Below are 26,920 nucleotides of genomic sequence, written 5' to 3'. Positions count from 1 at the left end.
CTGCCAGATAAATCTAGTAATATATTTTTGCTATTCTTTGAAGTGTCCCCACATTGGTGATCAAGGGTATTGATTGAAATATAACATTTTTGGCAATGTATTCATTTTAATTACCAATATCCTTCCCAATAGCAGTAAGTTCCTCCTTCCCCACACCTTTAAGTTTTTCTTTCTTTCTCTCCAAGTTCTTGTATAGATGTCCTTAAAAATATTTATATTCTTAGCTGTTATCCATACTCCTAAATATTTAACTTTCTTCTCAATCCCCTGGACCAATAGGCTTGCAGTTTGGGGTTGCTGCTGATTCCATTTCTGCTTATAGATCTGGAGATGACCAGGAGTGCCAATTCCATCTGGTATGCCATTGATGTCTTCACCTGGGGAAGTCACTCACAATGTGGTCAGCTCCAGGTTAGATTACTGCAATGCGCTCTTGTTTGAGCCTGACCTGTAAATCGTCCAGAAATTTGGATTACTATCTGGAAGCAGCAAAGCAAGCCACATCATGCCAGCTCCGTGCTAGCTTCACTGATTACCAGTGTTTTTGAGTTTACTGTTCTTTAAAACATTTAAACCCCATTTTTCCACAGGGTAGGAATTTAATTATAAAACAATTCCCTACACATAGGAAAATGAGAGGTTGTGGTTTAAAAGCCAGGATGTTTGCCGTAGTATTTAGTTTCTTTGTACAGTGGAAACTTTGGTATGGAGAAATATTCAGTTGTGGGAGCCCCCATTAAGTGGCACATCCTAAAGTTTACTGCCTCTGAAGAACTAGGCCTTTTGCAGGAAACAGGCTTCAGGGAGACCCCCCCCCCCGGGCCAGGCTAACACCATCCATTTCAAGGAAAGCTCTCTCTTTCCATTATGGCTCCTTTCCACAAACTTCACATCTTGTGGCCATTATTGGGGCTAGTGACTGACTGCTTAACCCGACTGCCTCCCTGCAGCTATAATTTATTGCTTGTTGGGAGTGCAGCGGGGATGTAAGTAGAATGACTCAGCCCACAGTGATGACTGGAGTAGGGCTGGCTGGCTTTGAAAGCCGAGCCGCCGGTGGTTTCTTGGGATGCAGAAGTATTCGAGCAGCCAACTGTTTGTAAGAGAATCTCCCCAGCAGCTGGAATCCAAATAGCGTCTCCCGATTTAGGAGAGGGCTCTTCGAAAAGCAGCTTTCATTCCACTTACATGATTGGTATAAGGTGACCAGATGCAATGGGGTGCAGAGCCAGAATTAATTTGGGTCCCCTGGTATTCGGTGGCTATGCGTCTGTAGTGTCCGTGCAGGGAACTATTCCCTGCGGAGCATGTCTGATCTTTCAAACATATAAGCTGAACTCTCACAACTTCCTCCAAAGAATCTTGGGGGGCTGTAATTTGTTGAGGGTCCTGAACACTCTCCACAGAGAGGTTCCTTGTTCCCACTTTTTCTCTTTTTCTTGCGAGACCATTGGCTAACATGGTTAAAATTCTGCACAAGGGAAACCCAATTTCCCACAGTGGACAGAGCTGCCAGTGAGGTCTCCCAGTGTGTTGAGGAAATTGGCCATCAGCTGCACATCAAGCTAATTTTATTGATTGTGTTGTGGAATGGTCTATAAAACTCAAACTTCTCATTGCTGGTCTCCCTACCACTGCTCAGACTTGGCTCCGTTTAGCCAGCACTTGCACCTACATTAAAGTGGTCTTGCCGATTCAGACAGTGATGTCTGGTGTTCTGCTCCCAACTTTAGCTTAGCCAGAAGAGCCCCATGGAAGCACATCGTTCATGGCTGCACCCATAGGTTAATTGCATAGTGGGAATAAATATTTGCTTTTGTCACCCCCGAACCTATTGCAATGGAATGTAGGTGGCTGGTGCCAGAGTTCTGTTGCTTTTTTTAAAGGAGGGACAAAAAATAAATATCCCCCCCTTTCTCCATTTCCATGCAGCTTTGTCACCCAAAAGATACTCAGGGTAGTTCAATTCACTCTCCATACTTTGTCTCACTGAGCCAGTGTGCTGTATATAAAGAAGCAATGGAAACATGGACCACTTATAAACACCATCTCCAACTCCTCGAAAGATCCCATCAATGGTGTCTCCGAAAAAATTATACACATCACTTGGGAAGACATGCAAACTAATGCCAGTGTACTGGAAGAAGCAATGATCACCAGTGTCGAAGCAACGTTTCTTCCACATCAACTTTGTCGGACTGGTCATGTTATGCTGATGCCTGATTATCGTCTTCCAAAGAAACTACTCAATTCTGAACTTTAAAATGGAAAGCGTAATGCTGGTGGTCAACAAAAGAGGTTTAAAGACTCTCTCAAGGCAAATCTTTAAAAATGTAGTATAAACACTGACAACTGGGAAACAGTGGCCTGCAAGCACTCCAACTGCAGAACAACCTTTACCAAAGCTGTTGGGGCTTTGAAGACGCTCAAATTCAGAATGAAAGGGAGAAATGTGCTAAGAGGAAGGCACATTTGGTCAACTCCTGCCTGGAAACCTTTGTCCCTACTGTGGAAGGACGTGTGGATCCAGAATTGGCCTCCACAGTCACTTTTATGGATTCACTGTTAAGACCATGTTCATGGAAGACAATCTTACTCGGCTATGTGTGATCAGCAAAGAAGAAGAAGATATAAAGATGCAAAGCCCCAAGTGACAGCATAGAGTATCCCAGCAAATCCCATGCTAATGTTGTTTTGAGCTCGCACTCTGACAAATCCAGGGACAAGCACCTAATTTCCCTTGCTTTTGCGTTGCTGAAAGCAATGAAACATTTTGTTGCTGGTTGCATATTTCCTTGCCCAGTTACAAATGTTCTGTGCTATTTTAACACAGATGCATTTAACTACATCTGCATGTGTTATATCTACAATCGTTTATATATACAATCCTTTAATTACAGGCGTTGTTACATCAATATCCATCAAGAGCTGGAACGCCTGGTGTAAAAGTCACCCAGAGGGCTTTGGTGTGCCAAAAGTGAAGTTCAAGTCCTCCGGTGCCGATGATGTCACCGGCATTTGCGAGGAAACACAAACATTTCAAACCTGCTCTGGGAGTTGTGTCCTTCCCTAGCTCTAGGTGTTGCTGAAGTCATCATCTGGAGAAAGAGAGATTCCCCACAGCCTGCTTTTGGTTTTTTGGCAGGAGAGGCAAAGAAACGACTGGCGGCCAGGCATTGCAATCCATTTTCCTCCTCCAACCCGTATTTCCTTTGAAGAGGGTGAAATATTTGGCAGAGCAACGACTGCAAGATGGGACCCTGTAACTGAAGCGGCTGCAAAACTGTCTGCTGAATGTTATTTTGGCTTCCATCCATTTAGAAAGTGCTGTTGAATTACTGCTGAAAGTTTAGGTAAGCCCTAATTTTAGGAAAGTTTCGGGGGTTGTTATATTTAAATAGAAACGTCTATCGAATCACTTTCCAGCTACAGCTAAGAGCCAGTGTGGTGTTGTGGTTAGCTAGTCAAACTGGGACCCAGGAGACTAAGGTTCAAAGCCCTGCTCGGCCATGAAGTTCACTGGGCAACCTTGGGCCAGACATTGTCTCTTAGCCCTAGCCCTACCTCACAGGGTTGCTGTGAGGATAGTATGGTTTTTTGGGGGGGAGGCAGGTGCCCAGCCTTGATCTCCCTGGGAAAAGGTGGGGGCATAAATGCACAAAACGATGAACAAACCAGGATCTGGAATCTCGAGAACTGAGATTGTGAGACAAACTAAATGCGATAGTCCCTGTGTCCATCGAACCCAGATCTGAAAAGGGCAGCCTCATGTAAAAAAGGAGCAAGCGTCTCAAGTGCATGTTAAAATGAAACTCAACCCACGTTGGAAGATTCATTTTTCAAGTGAAGCATCTGGGAACTTTCAAAGGGAGCTTAAAAACAGCAACAATACACAACTTGGATAAGATGTGAAAGTTCTCAGGGAGCCTTCACGCATCCCTGGCAATCTGTAAACCAAATGGCTATTTTTGCTCCTTGTTTTATGTGTATTTTGGTGTGGGCATTTGTATTTTATTTTATTTTTACTGCTCATTTCCTTTCTCTGGAAAGGCTTCTGTCATGGTGAGTTACAATCACATCACGCAGCACACTGCCTTCATTGTGATGTCACTACATAGGACATGGTTTGTGAGATCACAACACACACACAAAATTCATTGGTTGGGGCTGATGAAAGGGAGAGCTTTGAACCAGTGTCTGATACTGGTGACCCAGCCTGAATCGGAGGAGGCAGCAGATGCTGCGTATCAACTTGAGCTTCCAAATTGTCACTGTGGGTAGCAGCTCTGAGCAGGGCATGCGGCCGTAATCCTGTCTCAGCAACACAAAGGTAGGAATGACAGTCCCTGTCACTCAGTCTGAATGGAAGGGAAATGATTGCAGCCATGGCTGTGCTCCCCTGTAACATAAGCCTCTAGGAGGAGGAGGAGCTATTCCCGAGGCACCCTGGAATTAGAAGATTAGAGTGAGCATCGAATAGTCCCAAAAGCTTGTCATTCCTACGTTTCGGGCAAGTGTGTGAACTTATCAGGACGGACCTGCTGGGAGCCTGAGGGCCCTGCCCTGCTTCTCTCCACCTGGCTTGGGGCAGGGCCTGACAGGCTCCATAAAGGAGTGCTGCTGCTGCTGCTGCTGCTGGGCAGAGAGGGCTCCGTTTTTGTTTTGTTTTAAAAGTTGTTTTTATTTTTTTATCTATGTCATTTTAAATTGTGATTGATATTAATGCTGTATTCTTAGTTTTAGATTTTATGAATTATGTGGAAACTGTTTTCCATTTGGTCGTGTACTTTCTGATTGTGTTTTATTTATTGTTTACGACTTTCGTTATGTTGGTAATTGTGGTAAATCTTGTCATGCTGTAGGCCGCCTTGAGCATTGTTTTTAACTATGGAAAGGCGGCATACAAATAAAATATTGATGGTGATGATGACGATGAGCAAGAAATTCCAAGTTCATTCCTTCGTTGCCAGCAATATTCAGTGGGTGGGTTTGTTTTATTTCATCAGCTTGCCGACACTCCCTAAGCCTCTGACCAAGCCGTCACCTGCCTTTGTGAAACACATGTCTAATTATTATATTTTGATCAAAGTTGGAGACAGAATTAATTGAACCGAACTCTAAAAACCTTTCCAGGATGTACAATTTGTTGCTAGAGTGGCATGTGAAAGATGAAATGGTAAAATCAGTTATGATAGACTGGGCAAAAGATGTTGGACACAATATAATGATGGAAGACTGGGAAAAACTGTGGAAAGAAGGTACTAAATTTACAGCATGTAATGTTTTAAGAGAGAATATTATGAAAATGATTTACAGATGGTATTTAACACCAGTTAAGTTAGCTAAGATGTATCATCGATTAAGTAATGTTTGTTGGAAATGTAAAAAAGTGGAAGGTACCTTTTATCATATGTGGTGGACATGCCCAAAGGCAAAGGCTTTCTGGGAGTTAATTTATAATGAACTTAAAAAAGTGATGAAAGTTACTTTCAGTAAGAAACCAGAGGCCTTCCTGTTGGGCATGACCAATCATGAGATACCCAGGCAAGACAGAGTGTTTTTTATGTATGCCACAACAGCTGCTAGAATTTTGATTGCGAAAAACTGGAAAGGTGAAGAGCTCCCGACAGTAGAAGAATGGCAGATGAAGTTAATGGACTATATGGAACTCGCTGAGCTGACTGTGAAGCTCCGAGACCAGAGGGAGGAGAAGGTGCAAGAAGATTGGAAGAAATTTAAAGAATATTTAAAAAACCGTGAAAAATTAGATATTTGAAGCAGAATCAGTGTATAAATGGCTTTAGTTATAAGATGTTAGATTAAAATAGTACACTAGAAGTAATGTTGATGAAAGATGTATGTTATTAAATGTTGTAATAAGTAATAAGTAATATGAAGTAAGTTACCGGTAGTTATTTGAAACTGTAATAAGAATAATTATGATTGATGGAAATTAGTTACAAAGTTACTAAAGTAAATTAGAACTGAACGCTGTTGAGAGAATGGGGGAAGTCCCCCAGTTAAGATTTAAACTAGATTTAAACATTAAGCAATAAGTATCTGAGTGTTCGTGTTTTGGTATGTATAAGTCTTTATTATTTTTAATTCTTTATTTTTATATTTAGTTTGTTGTTGTATTTGATGTGTTTCTATTGTGTTTTTATGTTGTTTTTGTGATTTGTTTAATGTGAAAACCAATAAATTTTTTATAAAATAATAATAATTATTATTATATTTTGAAATGGAAACATGATGTAAACTTATTTTAATAACTTTCAGTGCATTATATGAACTATCGGAATGGGTTGTTGCCCAGGTTGAATACCTGCCCGGGTAGCTTTCCAGGATGGGTGTCCCTATTTTCCCACCCTAGTTACACTACTGCCATGGAAAGTAGAGGGAAGAAATCTATTTCCATATACAGCAAGAAACACTGGTGGCAATTATGTCATTCCCATCTGGATTTCACCTCCTTAGCTTGCCTGTGCTTGTGGCAATCTGCGGTAGGGATGGCAGCAAATTCAGGTTCCTTCTCTGCCACCACTGCATCTTCAGAGTGGCAACCAGCAGAACTCTTTCAAGTTGTCTCCTCCTTTTGGCCTCCTGCCAGATAATTTACCTGAACTCTCCGTACCATGCTGAGACATATTTGCAAAGCACTTTGAAGAGAAAATCTCTTCCATGCATCTGTTACAATTTGGACCCCAGTACGTTTTTGAGCACAATTCAAAGTGTTGGTGCTGCTGACCTTTAAAGCCCTAAATGGCCTCGGCCCAGTGTACCTGAAGGAGCGTCTCCACCCCCACCGTTCAGTCCAGAAACTGAGGTCCAGCTCCGATGGTCTTCTGGCACGGTTCCCTCATTGCGAGAAGTGAGTTTACAGGGAACCAGGCAGAGGGCCTTCTCGGTAGTGGCACCTGCCCTGTGGAACGCCCTCCCATCAGATGTCAAGGAAATAAACAACTGTCTGATTTTCAGAAGACATCTGAAGGCAGCCCTGTTTAGGAGAGTTTTTAATGTTTGATGTTTTATCGTGTTTTTAATATTCTGTTGGGAGCTGCTCAGAGTGACTGGGGAAACCCAGCCAGATGGGTGGGGTATAAATTATTATTATTATTATTATTATTATTATTATTATTATTATTATTATTATTACTACTACTATTACTATATTGGATGGAGGACAAATATATAATATCTTAGACCCTTCTGGTTGCTTCAGCCTTTTGTTGTTGTTCAGTCGTTCAGTCGTGTCCGACTCTTCGTGACCCCATGGACCAGAGTACGCCAGGCACGCCTATCCTTCACTGCCTCTCGCAGTTTGGCCAAACTCATGTTAGTAGCTTCAAGAACACTGTCCAACCATCTCATCCTCTGTCGTCCCCTTCTCCTTGTGCCCTCCATCTTTCCCAACATCAGGGTCTTTTCTAGGGATTCTTCTCTTCTCATGAGGTGGCCAAAGTACTGGAGCCTCAACTTCAGGATCTGTCCTTCTAGTGAGTACTCAGGGCTGATTTCTTTGAGAATGGATAGGTTTGATCTTCTTGCAGTCCACGGGACTCTCAAGAGTCTCCTCCAGCACCATAATTCAAAAGCATCAATTCTACGGCGATCAGCCTTCTTTATGGTCCAGCTCTCACTTCCGTACATTACTACTGGGAAAACCATAGCTTTAACTATACGGACTTTTGTCGGCAAGGTGATGTCTTTGCTTTTTAAGATGCTGTCTAGGTTTGTCATTGCTTTTCTCCCAAGAAGCAGGCGTCTTCTGATTTCGTGACTGCTGTCACCATCTGCAGTGATCATGGAACCCAAGAAAGTGAAATCTCTCACTGCCTCCATTTCTTCCCCTTCTATTTGCCAGGAGGTGATGGGACCAGTGGCCATGATCTTAGTTTTTTTGATGTTGAGCTTCAGACCATATTTTGCGCTCTCTTCTTTCACCCTCATTAAAAGGTTCTTCAATTCTTCCTCACTTTCTGCCATCAAGGTAGTATCATCAGCATATCTGAGGTTGTTGATATTTTTTCCGGCAATCTTAATTCCAGTTGGGGATTCATCCAGTCCAGCCTTTCGCATGATGTATTCTGCATATAAGTGTCCGGGGCAGCAAGATGGCGAACAGCACCTAGTCAGCGTGAGCTCTCTGTTTTTATCTTTTAAAGACTGTTTTAATGAGCATAGAAGCTGGATAAAATTTAGGCACTCCATAGCACTTTTTAGCATTTTTAGTTTACTAATTAGGGGGATTCCTTTCGTTATTGTGGGAGATATCTACTGACCTTGAAGCTTTGAGGCGATTGTGTGAAGAGAGAGATGACTCAGCAACCGCGCAGCCCTGCTGATAAGAGGAGAGGAACTGGGAAACGTACTAGAGAATCAGAGGATATAGAGGATATAGAGGAATTGTTGTGCCTGCCTCTTGCCAAGCAAACGAAAATTAGTGAATTTTTCCCTGGGAAAACAAAGGATATTTTTAATATCCCAGTCTCAAACACCTTCTCCCCGCTAGCAGAGATGACTGACGAGGATGTTATGCTGAAAGTATCCCCTGATAAATTGCTCACTAACCCCTCAAGCAACAACACCACTAAATCAAAAAGGTCTAAAAAGGATACAATCTCTGGTATCCAACCGAAAGACTGCATTAGAGAAGGAGAAAGCTGCCTCTCTGATATATTATTTGAACATTCGACTACTTTAGACCTAGTTGCCAAAACAGTGGACTATATCTTTAAATTCATAAGAGACATCCGAGGATCCCTAGAGAAGATTATTACACTTGTATCCTTAAAAGGTAAAGACAGTCCTCCAGATGCCTTACCTGAGGATAGGACTATACAAATGCCCAGAGCACCTGATTTACCTCACATAATTTCTCAGGCCACCTGCAAACATGAGAATGAACAAACCAAGGAAGAACAACTGTCTATATCTTCTCATAACCTTTTTCTGCAAGCTACTAAAGTCTGCCTAACTGTTTGCCCCTTCAGAGGCCAGGTGATTAACTGGTACTCCAAGAACGATGCAAGGAGGCATCTAGCCGGACTTTTGGGGGTAAATCCTCGCTCCATTGATCTGAAATATATTGATCACATAAGCAGCAGGTCTCATACGCAGAGAGTCCTGCTCTCCTTTGAATCCAAAAAGTTCCCTGCATTTATTATGTCTTTAAGAAGCACTTTAATTAACTTCGGAATCTTTGCTACAAGAGTTTTTACTAATACTAAGATTTGCCCTCTTTTACCTAATTGCTTGCTCAAAAAGAAAGTAGTCAAGCCTGAGGGCCCTCCAACTACCACAATTTCAACTTCTTTGGCCACAGATCTAATCAGCTGGACTGATGCCCCCCTTCCCCCACTGACAAAGGCCACCCATCTGGAGAACTCCATAGAACATGAACTACTTTTATCTTTCTCCCACCTGCCAAAACCAGAACGAGCAGAGATAACAGACAGATTGGATGAGTTACTACTCTGTCTCCGTAACTCAGAGGATCATGCTCAGATAAATAAGACGAACTCCTCCCCTAATCTTGACCAGCCTACACAAGCCCAAGTGAATCCTGCTGTAATGATCTCTAATCCTCAAAATGGCTGCACACTTCGTATGGATGCCAAGTCAGTTCAGGATACAGTGGGAGATTCGACAGCCCTTTGGTCAAACTCTGAGGCAGTGGCAAGGTTGAACGCCCTTTTGGAGGCAAACCGAAAAGGATGCCCCCTACCTGCCATGCATTGTATGTTCCCCTCAACAACCGTAGACCCAAAAGGTCCATCTTCCTCAATTATAGAGCATACCCTAAATGCAGACTCTATGGACCTGTCATTAAGTGACATGCATCAAGACCTATCCCCACAGTTACCAACAAATAAGCCCCAGTCATTGACTGTTGCTGCGGCAAGTGGCGCCCAGAATCTGACTGGCAAGCAATCTACAATTACTTCTTTCTTTCAGCCTATTGCTCCTCCTCGTAGCATGCATCCCCGGGTGGATTCCTCTGCGCTGATTCCGCAAGGGTCAGCATGACCCGAAGGGGAGACCATGAGGACACTTACATTTTTATCCTGGAATGTAGCTGGTATTAAATCTAAGTTGATGGATCCATCCTTTGTCGCTTATATAAAAGGCAGCGGCATCCTTTTACTGCAAGAGACATGGGCTTGTGAGGATTTCTTCTTATCAGGGTACAAGGGCTTCTACCTGAGTGCGAAGCAGGATCCTTTATCACCTGGTAGACCGCAGGGTGGGTTGGCTATTTTTGTCTCTTTGGCCATAAATCTCCAGGCAGAACAAATCAATATTAAGTCGCCATTCATGCTAGGAGTAAAGCTACAAATAGCAGAGGAAGTGTTTGTGGTGATCAATGTTTACCTGTACCCAGTTTACAAGAAAAACCTGGTCGACCAGAGATGGAAGGAAATTCAACTGACACTCGAAACTCTCCTTGAGAAATATCCTGAAGCCACCTTCCTGGTCGCAGGAGATTTTAATGGCCGATTGTCCTATAATGATAAATCCTTATTCACTAAATATGAGAAGTACCCATCATTACCCATTATAACTACAGATCTTTTACCCAGGAATTTTAAAGACAGTGTTGCCACATATGCAGGCTTTAAATGCAGGCAAACCTTGTTGGCTCTTAATTTTTACCTGCTAAATGGAGCTCTCAGCTCTGATTACCCAGCTGAATTTACTTTCTGGTCAGGTTCCCGTGCCTCTACCATTGATTTTATTTGGACATCATTAGATTTGATCCCTAAAATTTCCAACTTTAGGGTGGTAACGAGACTGGAAAGTGATCATTTCCCCTTAGAACTCTCCCTGAACCTGGCTGGAGAACTGGTCACGTATTCCCGTGTGCACTTAACAAACGATCAGTTGCAGATGAGGCCTACTGCCTTAAAATGGACCGATAAAATGGCTCGACGGATAAATGAACTCCTTTGGTCTGACCAACTTCAAGTGACAAGGGACTCCCTTATCCAGGCAGAAGATCCACTGCCAATATATGAGAACTTAGTAGAACTGCTAAAACCAACCATGGCACGGGCCCCGGTAACGAATAGTAACCGTTTTTCTCATAAAAAATGGTTTGATGAGGAATGCAGGTACTTCAAGAACTGTCTATATAATGAATTTTTGGCATATAGGGCATCAAATGATCCCCTGCCTAGTAGTCATCTTATGAACCTCAAGAGAAGATATAAAGCATTATTAAAGGAAAAGAAGCTTGCGGCAGAAAGAAATAATTGGAATAACCTTTTAAAAGCTGCGGAGAATAGAAATCCCTCCTCCTTTTGGCACCTAATTTCCCAATATTTGGGTAGACCATTGACAAGAATAGAACCCCAAATTTCAGCCGACACCTGGGAAAGTTTCTTTTCCGACCTATATGCAGCCCACGCTGTTGGCGGAGGAAGGATAGAATTGGGCCCCTTGCCTGAGTGGGACCCAGTTACCTGCTCTGAAGTGGAAACACTTATAGACCAATTTAAGGCGGGCAAGGCACCTGGAGATGACCTTATATCCATTGATGCCATCAAAGCCAACAAGGATTGGTGGTGCCCACTCTTAGCAGTACTCTATACTTATATTAACAAAACAGCAAATTTCCCCCCAAGTTGGAATTCTGCGCTAATTGTATTAATACACAAGAAAGGTCCGCGCACTGATCCGGCCAACTTTAGGCCAATCAGCCTGCTGAACGTTATTGGGAAGATTTACTCAAGATACTTGCTCAACAAACTAACGACCTGGATGGAGAACAACAATATCATCGCAGAGGAACAGGCGGGTTTTCGCCCTGGAAGATCGACAACAGACCAAATTCTAATCCTGAACCATTTGGCAGACAAGTATGCTGGCAAAGGCCCAAAAGCTCTCCATGTCGCCTTTATTGACTTTAAGCAAGCCTTTGACCAAATTCCCAGGAACCAGCTATGGACAAAACTGGCAGCGACATCTATCGACCGCCGTCTTCTTCTCCTGATTATCAACCTGCATACAAATACCTTCTTGAGAATTAGGTTAGATAATAAGGGGTTAGTTTCCAATCCGGTTGCCACCACTAGGGGGGTAAGACAGGGCTGTTTGCTTGCCCCTGCCCTGTTCAATTTTTATATTAACTCGCTAGTGGCTCATATGGCCAATGCTGCTTTCCATCCTCCAAAATTAGCAGGCCGAGCTTTGAATGTCCTCCTGTATGCGGACGATGCTGCCCTTTTAGCTATTTCCCCCATTGGGCTGAGGAGGATGCTTCGAGCACTTCATGAATACGAGATCCAACATGAGCTCCAACTTAATTATGCCAAGACCAAAATAATGGTCTTTGCTGCTCGACCGAAACTCCATTCGTGGTCGATTAATGGTATTCCCCTAGAGCAGGTTAGCTGCTTCAAATACCTGGGCCAGGTAGTACGATCAAACGGGTCTTTCTTGGCACACAGAGAATATATAGCCACAAATGCATCTAAAGCAGCCTTGCTGATTAGATCCCTGTATGCCAAGAAACAGGCACAAACAGTGGAAGTTGCCCTGAGACTCTTCCAAATGAAAGTCCTTCCACTATTACTGGTGGGCATTGCTTTGGGCTCACGTAGAGACTTTGAAAGATTGGAATCTATCCAGTCACAATTCCTTAGGGCCATTCTCAGGATCCCCCCTTCCGTTGCGGGTGCGGTCATGAGACTAGAGACCGGCTGCCAAGCCTTTAGGTATGTGGCCCTGAAGGCAAAATTATGGCTATGGCTCAAGTTGTGCTTTAGACCGGTGGGTTTGGCCCCCCTGATACTGAAGGATAATTTTAAATCACCATGGGAAGGGGAGGTGGTGGAGGAAGTGCAGAAGTGCGGACTGTCCTCCCTCTATATAGAGTCCATGACTTATAAACACGCTAAAGCGGTGATTGCTCAGAGATTGGGGGATATCGCCAGACACGAGGACATAGCCCGCGTGAAACCTGGGATGTTTCTGGGGGAGCAGGTGTATCGGGCTGCACCAGCCTGTTACCTGGCGGATATCCACTATGTGGAATACCGCAGACTTCTCACTGCGGCAAGACTGAACGTTCTTGATTCAGCGGTTTTGAGGGGAAGATTTAGAGGAGTTCCATATGATCAGAGAACGTGCCATTGTGCTTTAGGAGAGGTAGAATCCACAGAACACATTCTACTGAGTTGTCCCTTTTATAACGATTTAAGGCAGTATCTCATAGCCCCATATTTATCTCAGTTTAGCTCTCGTTTAAGAGAAAGGCAGGTAGCATATCTGCTGAATAAGCCCACTGGGAAAATAGCCTTATCTGTGGCTAAATTCCTCTTCCTGGCACTCAAGTGTCGGAAGCGCAAAATCGAATGTCTCGATGTGGGTTATCTGTATGACGTTTACTAGTGCTGTCCTATTTTTAATTTTTAATTGTGTATCCCTCTGATGTTTTTAGTTCTATAATTTTGTATTGAGAAATGTTTTTCTTCTTTCTGACTATCGGTCGAATAAAGGATTTGTATGTATGTATGTAACATATAAGTTAAATAAGCAGGGAGACAATATACAGCCTTGTCGTACTCCTTTCCCAATTTTGAACCAATCAGTTGTTCCATATCCAGTTCTAACTGTAGCTTCTTGTCCCACATAGAGATTTCTCAGGAGGCAAATGAGGTGATCCGGCACTCCCATTTCTTTAAGAACTTGCCATAGTTTGCTGTGGTCGACACAGTCAAATGCTTTTGCATAATCAATGAAGCAGAAGTAGATGTTTTTCTGGAACTCTCTGGCTTTCTCCATAATCCAGCGCATGTTTGCAATTTGGTCTCTGGTTCCTCTGCCCCTTCGAAATCCAGCTTGCACTTCTGGGAGTTCTCGGTCCACATACTGCTTGAGCCTGCCTTGTAGAATTTTAAGCATAACCTTGCTAGCGTGTGAAATGAGTGCAATTGTGCGGTAGTTGGAGCATTCTTTGGCACTGCCCTTCTTTGGGATTGGGATGTAGACTGATCTTCTCCAATCCTCTGGCCACTGTTGAGTTTTCCAAACTTGCTGGCATATTGAGTGCAGCACCTTAACAGCATCCTCTTTTAAAATTTTAAATAGTTCAGCTGGAATATCATCACTTCCACTGGCCTTGTTGTTAGCAAGGCTTTCTAAGGCCCATTTGACTTCACTCTCCAGGATGTCTGGCTCAAGGTCAGCAACCACATTTCCTGGGGTGTATGAGACCTCCATATCTTTCTGGTATAATTCCTCTGTGTATTCTTGCCACCTCTTCTTGATGTCTTCTGCTTCTGTTAGGTCCTTTCCACTTTTGTCCTTAATTGTGGTAATCTTTGTACGAAATGTTCCTTTCATATCTCCAATTTTCTTGAATAAATCTCTGGTTTTTCCCATTCTGTTATTTTCCTCTATTTCTTTGCATTGCTCGTTTAGAAAGGCCCTCTTGTCTCTCCTTGCTATTCTTTGGAAATCTGCATTCAATTTCCTGTATCTTTCACGATCTCCTTCGCATTTTGCTTGTCTTCTCTCCCCCGCTATTTGTAAGGCCTCATTGGTCAGCCACTTTGCTTTCTTGCATTTCTTTTTCATTGGGATAGTTTTCGTTGCTGTCTCCTGTATAATGTTACGAGCCTCCATCCACAGTTCTTCAGGTACTCTATCCACCAAATCTAAATCCTTGAACCTGTTCTTCACTTCAACTGTGTATTCATAAGGAATTTGATTTAGATTGAATCTTACTGGCCCAGTGGTTTTTCCTACTTTCTTCAGTTTAAGCTGGAATTTTGCTATAAGAAGCTGATGATCTGAGCCACAGTCAGCTCCAGGTCTTGTTTTTGCTGAGTGTATAGAGCTTCTCCATCTTTGGCTGCAGAGAATATAATCAATCTGATTTCGATGTTGCCCATCTGGTGATGTCCATGTGTAGAGTCATCTCTTGTGTTGTTGGAAAAGAGTGTTTGTGATGACCAGCTTGTTCTCTTGACAGAACTCTATTAGCCTTTGCCCTGCTTCATTTTGATCTCCAAGGCCAAACTTGCCAGTTGTTCCTTTTATCTCTTGACTTCCTACTTTAGCATTCCAATCCCCTATAATGAGAAGAACATCCTTCTTTGGTGTCATTTCTATAAGGTGTTGTAAGTCTTCATAGAATTGATCAATTTCGGTTTCTTCAGCACTGGTAGTTGGTGCATAAACTTGGATTACTGTGATGTTAAAAGGACTGCCTTGGATTCGTATCGAGATCATTCTATCATTTTTGAAGTTGCATCCCAGTACAGCTTTCGCCACTCTTTTGTTGACTATGAGGGCCACTCCATTTCTTTTACGGGATTCCTGCCCACAGTAGTAGATATGATAGTCATCCGAACTGAATTCGCCCATTCCTGTCCATTTTAGTTCACTGATGCCTAGGATGTCAATGTTTATTCTTGCCATCTCATTTTTTACCACATCCAGCTTACCAAGGTTCATGGTTCTTACATTCCAGGTTCCTATGCAATACTTTTCTTTACAGCATTGGACTTTCCTTTCGCTTCCAGGCATATCCGCAACTGAGCGTCCTTTCGGCTTTGGCCCAGCCGCTTCATCAGCTCTGGATCTACTTGTACTTGTCCTCCGCTCTTCCCCAGTAGCAAGTTGGACGCCTTCCGACCTGAGGGGCTCATCTTCCAGCGTCATATCTTTTATATGCCTGTTGTCTTTGTCCATGGAGTTTTCTTGGCAGGGATACTGGAGCGGCTTGCCAGTTCCTTCTCCAGGTGGATCACGTTTGGTCCAAACTCTCCGCTATGACCTGTCCATCTTGACCTGTCCATAGCTTGCCTGAGTAATTCAAGCCCCTTCGCCACGACAAGGCAGTGATCCATGAAGGGGTGCTTCAGCCTAGATGAGCTTATTGCAGTCAGAGGGTGTTGGCAGTATGCTTGGAACAGTACGTTCCAGTGTGGTGTAGTGGTTAAGAGCGGTAGACTCGTAATCTGGTGAACCGGGTTCGCGTCTCTTCTCCTCCACATGCAACTGCTGGGTGACCTTGGGCTAGTCACACTTCTTTGAAGTCTCTCAGCCTCACTCACTTCACAGAGTGTTTGTTGTGGGGGACGAAGGGAAAAGGAGATTGTTAGCCACTTTGAGACTCCTTCGGGTAGTGATAAAGCGGGATATCAAATCCAAACTCTTCTTCTTCTTCTCTTTCAGCCACCTATGAACTTGACTTTTGACTGCTGTTATAACTAGCTGAGTGGGGTGTGATTGGTTGGGTGCAGAAAGTGGTAAATATCTCACTAGGACTTTTCCTTTTCCTTAGTGAAGCGCTGAAGAGGGAGTTGTAGGTTTTCTCTTGAGGAAATGGTCCCTGCATTGAGGCAATTCTTCCAAAAGCGAGCTGATCATAAATCCTCTGGATGAATCTGCCAATTTTGGGTTCTCTTAGTTTCTTCCTATTCTCGTCTTTTAAATCGGTCTGCTGTACCAGTTTGTTAATGAAGTCTGCCCAAAAATGTATACGCACACTTCTTCTAATATGCCTGATATTTTAGGCCAACCTTTAACTTATTCTTTGTCTCTTGATCTCTCAGACTTATGATCCTACAACCATTGTGGTTCAAAACTGGTTGAAGCAGGGTTCTAGGAAAGTCGGGCAAAGGCTTGCAAAAGTATTTGGACTAGCTTCAATCCAATTTGTGAAAATGCCTCTGTTTCTAACTGACTTCCAGTAAAACAAGATATTTTTGGCTAGATGCCTGCTGCAGTGTGCTCAGACATAATTTGGATCCAAGTTTTATAGTGAACCCGAGGGCCAAAGTAAGCAGGAGCGCTCGAGAAATTACATCTGTTTGCTTTAAGGTCACATTTCCAACTAGAGTTGGCCGTTCTGAGGGCATATCTATCTGGACCGCAGCTTTAAATTATCCATTGCATATTATTAGCGATGAGTAATTTTTCTCTCTCCATCCTGTCCCATCCCCTCCAGTGTGGAGCAAGGTCTTACAGCTACTCTGTTCCCCACGAGGATTCTGAATATGCTTGTTAAATACCGTGTCAACAGTTTGTGTTCCTTGCAAGACACTGGGGGATTCTTTGTGTCTGTACTTGGGACAATGAAATAGATCTTCCAGCAAAGCCACCCTCTTAAAGGAGGCATCAGTCTTGAGGTCTACAGTGGTACCTTGGTTCTCAAATGCCTTGGTACTCAAACAGCTTGGAACCCAAACACTGAAAACCTAGAAGTAAGTGTTCCGGTTTGTGAACTTTTTTCGGAAGCCGAACGTGCTCCATTTTGAGTGCCACACTTCTGTTTTGAGTATTACACCGAAGTCTGTTTGTTTTTGCTATTTATTTTTGTTTTTGCGGCTTTTTTGTTTTGTTCTTGTGACTGTGTGGAACCCAGTTCAGCTACTGATTGATTGATTGATTGATTGATTGATTGACTGACTGGATTGATTGATTGTGTGGCTGCAGTACATTGTTTATTGCTTTCATTTTATGGATCAATAGTCTCATTAGATAGTAAAGTTCATGTTAAATTGCTGTTTTAGGGGTTGTTTTTAAAAGTCTGGAAGGGATTAATCCATTTTGCATTACTTTCTATGGGAAAGTGCGCCTTGGTTTTGGAACAGACTTTTGGAATGGATTAAGTTTGAGAACCAAGGTACCACTGTAGTTGTTTATGAGTCCCCAGGACAGCAGCGGAGAACTTGCAGCCCTCTCAGTGTTGTTGAGCTATCATTCCCATCATCCCTGACTATTGGCTATGCTGGCTGGGACTGGTGGGATTTGGAGTCCCAATGATTCTCTACTGCTGCCCTAGGAAATATGGTCTTTTAAGAGACTTTCTGACTATTCTATCAAGGTTAAAGCCAACTCCTGTTGCATATATATCCACAACAACCCTATTTCTGTTGACCTCATTTGTCCCTACACTGAGTAGTCTTTTTACTGCCCTATCCCCCAGCATGCTATTTATTTATTTTATTGCCCAACTTTCCACAATGCCTGCTAGCTGATCTGGCAGCAAGTTCAGGTCAAGCGAAATTACAGAGGCTAACAGTGAGAACAATGTATAAATACCTTTCTCAGTTCATGTGCCTTGCAGGGCAGCCCAGGGCAGATTGAGTTGAGCTGCTGCCGTTGCTTTGGATGCAATTGAAAAAGTGTCTGGCTAAGCCTCGACAGTAGAACAGTGGCCTCTTTGCAAAGGTCACAATCGGGCATATGAAAAGGTCTGGGGAGGACAATGTGGAAGTGTGTTCAAATCCCCACTCAGTTATGAAGTTCACTGGTTGATGCAAGACTACCCAGTATCTCTCTCAGCCCTAACCTATTCCTGTGTCTGGACAGCCAGCAACAGTCTCAATGTGTTGATGGAGGAAGCAGGAAGGACTAGACTCAGAAGTGTTTCTCAAACTTGGGTCCTCAGCTGTTGTTGCACTACAATTCCCATCATCCCTAGCTACCAGGATCAGTGGTCAGGGATGATGGGAATTGTATTCCAAAAACAGCCGGAGACCCAAGTTTGGGAAACACTGATTCAGTATCTGCTTTCAGGCTGTGCTCCTGCTACTTTGGCAAGCTTTCCTTCCCTTAGCCAGCCTTCTTTCTCCTTTGCTATGTGATCCCAACCACTCAGGGATTCTGTAGCGAATGTGATGACATCATGATACTATGTAGCCAATCACATCTGGTTTATGTGGCAACAGGAAACTCCAGCTGAGAGGGAGAGTGGGTCTTCCTGGACTTTTCACATGGGCCATCCTAGCCAAACTGGTGGGGGGGGCGATCAAATATGAAAATTTTGATTGACTGTGGCAGCACTAACTTGTGTCAGCCACATGGGGCCTGGGACTCGGCCAACATTAGTAAAGAAACAGCGATTTGAATGTGATATATACATGCAACACCAGATGGCACCAGAGAGCAGGAAATTTCCAAGCATGATTTTCCATACAGATTTTGTTGTTGTTGTTGTTAAAATGATCTAATTTCTGACTTATTTCTAGCGGTTTTCCCCTGTGTTTAGACCCACCCCTGGACAAATATTTTATTGCAAAAGAGGGCCATACATCTTATCTCATAATCAAGGCACTCAGGCTTCCCCACCCCTTTGGAGCAGGTGGCAAAGATTGCTTTCCTCCCTGCTGTTGTTAGTTAGGCATAGAATATGGAGATCATCTTTTGGTGGGAAATGAGGACGAAAGCATTTCGTCTGTTTCTGATTTTATTCTTAAAAGATGGGATACGGTCAACTCCAGAACAGTCGTAGCCACCTGTTCAATTAGGGTTTGTGAACTGAAGCTGATTGGAATTTGACACTCTGTTGCTTTGCGGGGTTTTTGGGATGGCTCAATGGAGGCTTCTCGGATAGCAGTGACACAATCTGTATGCTAGCCCGTGGAATCCCAGATGTCTCCCATAAATCATTAGCATACAGCCCCTGCTACAGTCGAGAAGGCTGAGTGTAGCATAATGCACTAAAAATAATAAATCAAATTAGCACAAAGGTCAAGCCAGCCCAGAGGGACCGGGGATCAGCTAGTTCATCCTTGCAGTGCAAGCTAAACGATGCGGTGAAATAGATGGAATCTCCACCTGCCTCTTCCCGGAGACATAATTCATTATCAAGCCCTGAGATGCAAAGAAGAAAATGTGCCTGCAAGAGAGTTTAGTCCAAGCAATGTCGCAGGGAAAAGGGATATCTGAGGCTCTTGCAAGGGAAGGTGGAAGAGCTGAAGGGGCTAGTTTGTGTGGCAGAAATCGCAAGTTCCTGGCTATCCCAAAACGCCACAAACTGTCTGAACTATACAGATGTGGACATAGGGGCATCTTAGAGATGGAAGCCATGGAGGTGTCAAATAGATTCTAGAACCAAAACGCGTTTGTTTCCAAAAATTCTCATTTTCTAATTATATTGTCAAGTATCAAATATTCAGAGTACCAGTAATTTGGAGAAATGTTGGAGGGTATGGAGTTATCTCCTTGGCTTGGGGGGGGGGGTCACATAACTCCATACCCTCCAACATTTCTCCAAATTACTGGTACCGGAATATTCTCTGAATATTTGATACTTGACAATATAATTAGAAAATGAGAATTTTTGGAAACAAATGCATTATCTCTTTATCTCCTTAGCTTGGGGGGGGGGGTCACATGAGTGAGTATACAACCTTTAGAAGACATCTGAAGGCAGCCCTGTATAGTTTTATTTTATATATATATATGTTGGAAGCCGCCCAGAGTGGCTGGGGTAATCCAGTCAGATGGGTGGAGGATATATTATTATTATTATTATTATTATTATTATTATTATTATTATTATTATTATTATTATTTGAATAGGACGTCCCTATTTTCATTGGAGAAATGTTGGAGGGTATGTAATACTTCCTGGACTTGTGAATACTTGAATTGTGGGAGTAGTACAGAGAGACTGTGCTAGAGATTATAAATACTCTTGGTTTGGTTTCCATCGTTGTGCTTAAGCAATTCTCTGCTGTAAATCTAAAAAACCTGAGCAGTCTGTCTCTTTAGACTCACAGGGAATGTGTGTGTGTGTGTGTGTGTGTGTGTGTGGTGGGGAAACAGAAGTGCCATTTGATTTCTTCCTCCCCACTTGCATTTTTCTTTCTCTGAATAATTGCTCCAATCCTTTATATTTCAATCCTGCGAAATATATTTACTAGGAGGCCTTGTGTGGCAGCGATTAGGACTGTGTGTGATTTTTTAAAAATAAATAAATAAGATGGAATTAGAAGCATTCGGCACTCGGTATCAAGGGAAAGGGAATTCAGGAAAGCAGGGCTGCAAATTTATCACAGTGGCAGCAAGTTGCCTTCCACCTAGCGAAGCCAAGATCATAATAACAGATGCACATAATAATTACCTGCATCTCAAAAGGCAGCTCTGGGACTTGCGACTTCTGCTTCCTGCATCACACAGACAGTGGAAACAGCAGGGTAAAGATGTAACAAAAAGCAGAAGCAAGGCAGCGTTGGTGGTAAGTACGGAAAGGCAAGTGGCAGAGCTGACGGGAGATATCACAAGGCAACTGAGGATTGCTAAGGATAGAGGGAGGAGGGTTCTGCAGCTAGCTGAAGGGACAACATAAAACCCTGCAAATCCATCATAAAGAAGAGCTTTACCTTTCGTCTTGGCTAGAGCTGTGATAAATGCTCAGGGTGACTTGCCAATGTGCAGTTCAGGACTCTGGCAGGTGTAGTGGCTATGGGTGGGAGCCCAGAAGTCTCTGGTTCAAATCTCACTTGAACTCGCTAGGTGATCTTTGCTAAGTGGCTCAACTGCAATGGGGGTGGGATAATATTACTACCCTACCTTTTGGGGGCGCGGGTGGTGCTGTGGGTTAAACCACAGAGCCTAGGGCTTGCCGATCAGAAGGTCAGCAGTTCGAATCCCCACGATGGGGTGAACTCCCATTGCTCTGTCCCTGCTCCTGCCAACCTAGCAGTTTGAAAGCACGTTAAGTGCAAGTAGATAAATAGGTACCGCTCTGGCGGGAAGGTAAATGGCATTTCCGTGCGCTGCTCTGGTTCGCCAGAAGTGGCTTAGTCATGCTGGTCACATGACCCAGAAGCTGTACGCCGGCTCCCTCAACCAAAAAAGCGAGATGAGCGCTGCACCCCAGAGTCATCCGCGACTGGAACTAATGGTCAGGGGTCCCTTTACCTTTACCTTTTAGTGTTCTTGTAAGGAGTACTGAGAAAATGTGAAGTGCTGTTGGCATTTTAAATATGCTACATGAACACTGGGCATTGTTATTATTTAAGGTTAATATCTACAGAGTGTACAGTGCCTACATTTTGCAACCCAGTGTGTCTCAAATAATGTAAAAGTTTGCCTTCGTTTAGGACGGTGTTTCCTAAACTTAGGTCTCCAGCTGCTTTTGGACTACATCATCCCCAGCTAGCAGGACCAGTGGTTGGGGATGATGGGAATTGTAGTCCAAAAGCAGCCGGAGACCCAAGTTTGGGAAGCAATGATTTAGTATCTGCTTTCAGGCTCCTGCTACTTTGGCAAGCTTTACTCCTCTTAGCCAGCCTTCTTTCTCCTTTGCTATGTGATCCTGACCACTCTGGAATCCTGTAGCAAATGTGATGACATAATGATACTATGTAGCCAATCACATCTGGCTCATGTGGCAACGTGGGCGATCCTAGCCAAACAAGGCACAGATGTTCTCTCTGCCTACAGCAGGTCTCTTTCTGAAAGGCAAGCTGATGGTCGCAGCACCACGGAGAGCTCCAAGGGAGCAACTAACTCCAAGGAAGTCCAGAGTTGAATTGATGTCTCACTAGTCCCTCTCCTAAGCTGCACCCCTCTGCCTGAAGAGTGTACATCCTTAAAGGGCTAGCCCCTATCTAACCAGAACGAAAGCACTCCTCTTTCCTGTGGGCAAGCAAGGTGGAGTGGAAAGTACTTTGCTCCACAGACAGTTTGGGATCGTGGCTCAGGATTCCTTGGGGGCCCTGGCTTGGCTGCTGCAGGTTCCTGACCACCAGGCTCAGTATCAGGAACCCAGTCAGGCTCCTCAGCCAGTGGTACAACAGCCCCAGACACGGCCAGTCCCTCCTTCACCTCCAAGTTTGAGGTTCGGGCCACAGCAGCTAACCGCCCTCCCTCTGAAATCACCAAATGGGCAAATGCTTCTGCCTACCCTTTCATACCAAATTCCCAAATGACTGAATGGGGCAGTGCTTTTTGAAGCTACCAAATATGGGTTGCAAAAAGAACCGTGCCTTTTTGGCTCAGCCTTATTTCATACCCTCCAACATTTCTTGGCTGAAAATAGGGATGTCCTATTCCATAATAATAATAATAATAATAATCATCATCATCATCATCATCACCCCACCTATCTGCTTGGGTTGCCCCAACAACTCTGGGCAGCTTAAACATATATAAAAACATAATAAAACATTAAACATTTAAAAACTTCCCTATACAGGGCTGCCTTCAGATGTCTTCTAAAGGTTGTATAGTTACTTATCTCCTTGGATTGGGGAGTGACATAACTCCATACCCTCCAACATTTCTCTGATGAAAATAGGGACCTCCTAAGGAAAAGCAGGACATTCTGGGATCAAATCAGAAATTGGGATGGCTTCTATAAATTCAAGACTGTCCCTGGATAATAGGGACACATGGAGGGTCTGCTTATTTGCGATTCATGCTTTTTTCCGGAGACAATTTGCAAAATTACCTTTGCCTAAGAGTTGCTTCTGCTGCTGTTTTTAAAACAAATTTCTATATAACCATGCTAATTTAGTAGTCTTTGTATGCTGGGTAATGTCTTAACAGCTGCTGTTTGAGACACACAAGCCCAGTTCTCACACGTTGGGCATTACTGTGTTTGCTTGGAGTGGAGTGCACTTTTAGCCCCACCCCTGATGTTAGATCTCTTGTTTCAAAGAACAAGTTGCCTGCAGTTATCTGAAGAAAAACTCCAATGCACAAGCTCTGTGTGATTGGGACACACAGTTGTGCAGATATAGAATGCGGATGGCGCTGTGGTCTAAACCACTGAGCCTCTTGGGCTTGCACATCAGAAGGTTGACGGTTCAAATCCACAGGATGGGGTGAGCTCCCATTGCTCTGTCCCACCTCCTGCCAACCTAGCAGTTCGAAAGCATGCCAGTGCAAGGAGATAAATAGGTACTGCTATGGCAGGAAGGTCAACGGCATTTCCGTGCGCTCTGGTTTCCGTCACGGTGTTCAATTGCACCAGAAGCGGTTTAGTCTTGCTGGCCACATGACCTGGAAAGCTGTCTGTGGACAAACGCCAGCTCCCCTGGCCTGAAAAGCGAGATGAGCGCCACAACCGCATAGTCACCTTTGACTGGACTTAACCGTCCAGAGGTCCTTTACCTTTTTACCTGCAGGCACCCTAATTGTATGGATTGTATGGTCAGGAGCTCATGAACTGGGGTTTCTCTTCAAGCAACTGCAGACAATCTGTAGCTGCTTGAGGAAGGAGGTTTGACAACAGAGGCAGGACAAAAGCACAGTCCAAGTAAACATACCAGTATACTCCATTCATATGTTGTCTGTCTGCCCTCCAGAGTTTCAGGCAGGCCTTTTTCTCAGTCCTTACCTGGAGACACCAGGGATTCAAGCATGAGCTCTTATCATTGAGCTCCAATCCATGAACAGGGCCCCTGTCTGCTTGGGTGGGAGCCGAGGGAAACAATTTTGCAATAAGACTATACCTTAAATAGGCAAACAAACAATATTCAGTTCCATGCAGCTACCTGGGAAAAAAGTAGCCCCATGAGCTCTGTGTTTTATTATTGGGGGACAGCAGCAGCTGTTTTAAAGATGAGTACTATCACTCTAGGAGTCTGCCTGCTATCTCCTGGGCAATGTATCTTTGTAAAGAAATAGGGTATTAGAAATGGCAACATGAGTCATCCACAGAATTCTGTAAAAGCTGGCCCTTAAAACTTTCAGCAATTTGAAGAAGTGGGAAGTGCAAAGCAGTCTTTTTAGGAGACAGGGAACGTCAAGAACAGAGTGATCCTGCAGACCCCAATATGTCTTGCTAAAAATAAACCCTTTGATAGCTTGAGCAGAGGAGAATGTGAAATGCTTGCATAAGCGTGAACATCATGCTGACAATTACTAGAAATTAGTTTGAGTTTCATGATCTTGCTTAGTTTACATACCACATCTTAACATCTTTCCTGTTTAAATAGGCTTGCAGATAGTCAGTTTCCTCACTAGGAGAACGTTTGTAAAGATGCAAACAAATGCCATCAAATAACACCTGCAAGTAAGTCTAATTGAATTCATAAGTGGGTCTTCCTTCTAAGTTGCAAATCATTTTGCTTGAGAACATTCACTATACAACACAGCCCACCAGATATTCTCACCCTCTCAAACAAACACATATACAAAATCCCCGAGAGCTAAAGCAAATTTGTGGGGAAGGATCTTCCCGGCTCTTAAATGTCAGCTTTTCAGGCAAGCAATCTGTTGCTAAACATCTCAGAGTTGAGATGGAAAAACAGGATGTCAACATGTGATATTTAAATTCCAAGTGAATTGCCAGATTTAGGAATATGCTCAAACACAAACAGTGAATTTAAAAGACAATATGGTTGCGTCTGAAATTTGCATTCCTACTCAAGGAATACAAGCCCAATTTCAGATCAACATGGGAACTTCAGTCTTGCTGGTGAGGACAGGTGAGCTGTTACTACTGACTGAGAACAACGCATCTTTGCACCGGGGAGGGGCGACTGTAGATTTTGGCCACCTGCCAAGGGTGCTTTGCTTGAGCTTCCTGTGCTGCAGTGGGATAGACTAGATGACCCTCGGGGGGTCCCTTCCGGCTCTACAATTCTCTGGCAACCTCTCCTGCCACCTACCTTGGAATCTTGCTCAGGAGGACTGACGGAAATAGAGCCCCGTTTCCCGCACCCCATTCTGCCTCGGCCCTGTCGACGCTCTTGTGACAGAGAGGCCCACGAAGGAACGGAAAGCCTTGCTTGTCATGGGAGGCCTTTGCGCTGCGACCACAGACACACCCCAAAGAGGCTTGGTGCCACAACACCCTCTTAACCGTGCAAATGGATGGACGGATGAGGCCTGGACTCTGGATTTCCTTCTGTTTCTGTTGCTCTGGCCTAACCTCTCCCTTGTCTTACGGGCATGTAAACCCCCCCCCGGCTGTTCTGCCCCTTCTCCTTCCAAGCTTTATTTACTTTATTGCATTTGGGGCGGGGGGGGGGGAAGGGGAGTCTGTTTGCCTCAATGAACTTCTGTTTATTTTTCTTCCCCCCCAACCCCCTTTTTTTGTTCTCATCCAAAGCAGTGGCGTAGGAAGGGGGGCACCCCATGTTCCACCCCGGAGGGGGTGACACTCTGGGCGCACCCCCGCGACACCCAAGCTGAGCCCCGCGGCCGCCCAGTAAAAAGCCGCGCTCAGTGGCGGGGCTCGCAAACCTGCGTGGCATGTGCTTTGCAGCCTGAGCGGGAAGGAACAAAGCAAAGTGCCGAAGGAACGAAGCAAAAGGTGCCACTCGGTGCTTTGCTTCCTTCCTTCCTGCTTGGGCTGCGGGCGGAGGGGAGGGGCGGGCTTCTCTTGGGCTGCTGACGCCCCTCCCTGGCTCGCCTCTGCTCCATAGTGCACATGCGCAGCGTCGCTATGCAGGCATCAAACGTAATGACGTATGCGTCGTACGTAGCGACATTGCACATGCACGCTATGGAGTGACTCCACCCCCGGGTGCCCCTGGGTTTGCCGCCCCGGGTGGCGAAGCGGCTTCCTCTGCCAGTGATCCAAAGCAAGATTCTCATTTATGTTTTAGGGTCCTATCCCCTCGACTGACTTTTTAAAAGGGGGAGTTTCTAAGCTCTGACTTATTTGTTGTTGGTTAGGAGTAATAAAGATTGAAAATGTAGCTCACGCAAAAACAACATGTGAACTTCAGCTCCCTGCATCTCTGCAGCATTATGGATTTCTCCTATTTCTTCACCACCACACCACCCCAGATGTCCTTCCTCTCTCAAACTCTTGGCTCAAGCTTTTCACCTCTGTCCTTGTTCTTCCGGACCATCCCCTACTGCAACTTTCTTTTCTCAGTAACCTCCCAACTTATCACATCCTGCTGGTTATATATCCCCCCTGCCCCCACTTTTCCTAGCCTCCTATGCCCCTCTTTCCATAGACTTTTTATTCCTTCTCCGCCCATCTTTAGGATCTGAGCTGCTCAGCCAATGACTGCCTGCCCTGCCCCTCCTTGACATTAGAGCAGCTCAGCCAGTCACTGCCAAAGGCGCCATTAGAAGTCCCACAAAATCTGTTCCTGCTCTGCTTTCGCACAATTGTTTTGAAACCCTCTTCCTGTTACGAAACTATAAACGAGGTATGCAGCAATTTGCCAGGTGCTCTCGCTGCTGAAATCAGGGATTTGAA

At 44.2% G+C, this 26,920-nt stretch overlaps 1 protein-coding gene across 4 annotated transcripts in view; it reads right to left on the bottom strand.

Moving 5' to 3' along the window:
* LOC117046542 (dual specificity protein phosphatase 13-like) overlaps positions 1 to 26,920 on the bottom strand; it is a 41,084-nt gene that overhangs the window by 5,716 nt on the left and 8,448 nt on the right. Inside the window, exon 1 of one of the 4 annotated variants that reach the window (XM_033148519.1) lies at positions 226 to 321. The exons of 2 other annotated variants lie outside the window; for them this stretch is intronic. The gene's annotated coding sequence lies outside the window, so the exon portion shown is untranslated. Of the gene's footprint in view, positions 1 to 225; positions 322 to 26,920 lie in introns of those variants that run through there. One more of the 4 variants, XM_033148520.1, reaches the window with a different exon arrangement.

The sequence above is a fragment of the Lacerta agilis genome, chromosome 5 (genome assembly GCF_009819535.1).
Source record: "Lacerta agilis isolate rLacAgi1 chromosome 5, rLacAgi1.pri, whole genome shotgun sequence".
Taxonomy (NCBI): Eukaryota; Metazoa; Chordata; class Lepidosauria; order Squamata; family Lacertidae; genus Lacerta; species Lacerta agilis.
Note: the sequence above shows the minus strand (reverse complement) of the source record. Positions and strands in the feature narration are given on the sequence as shown.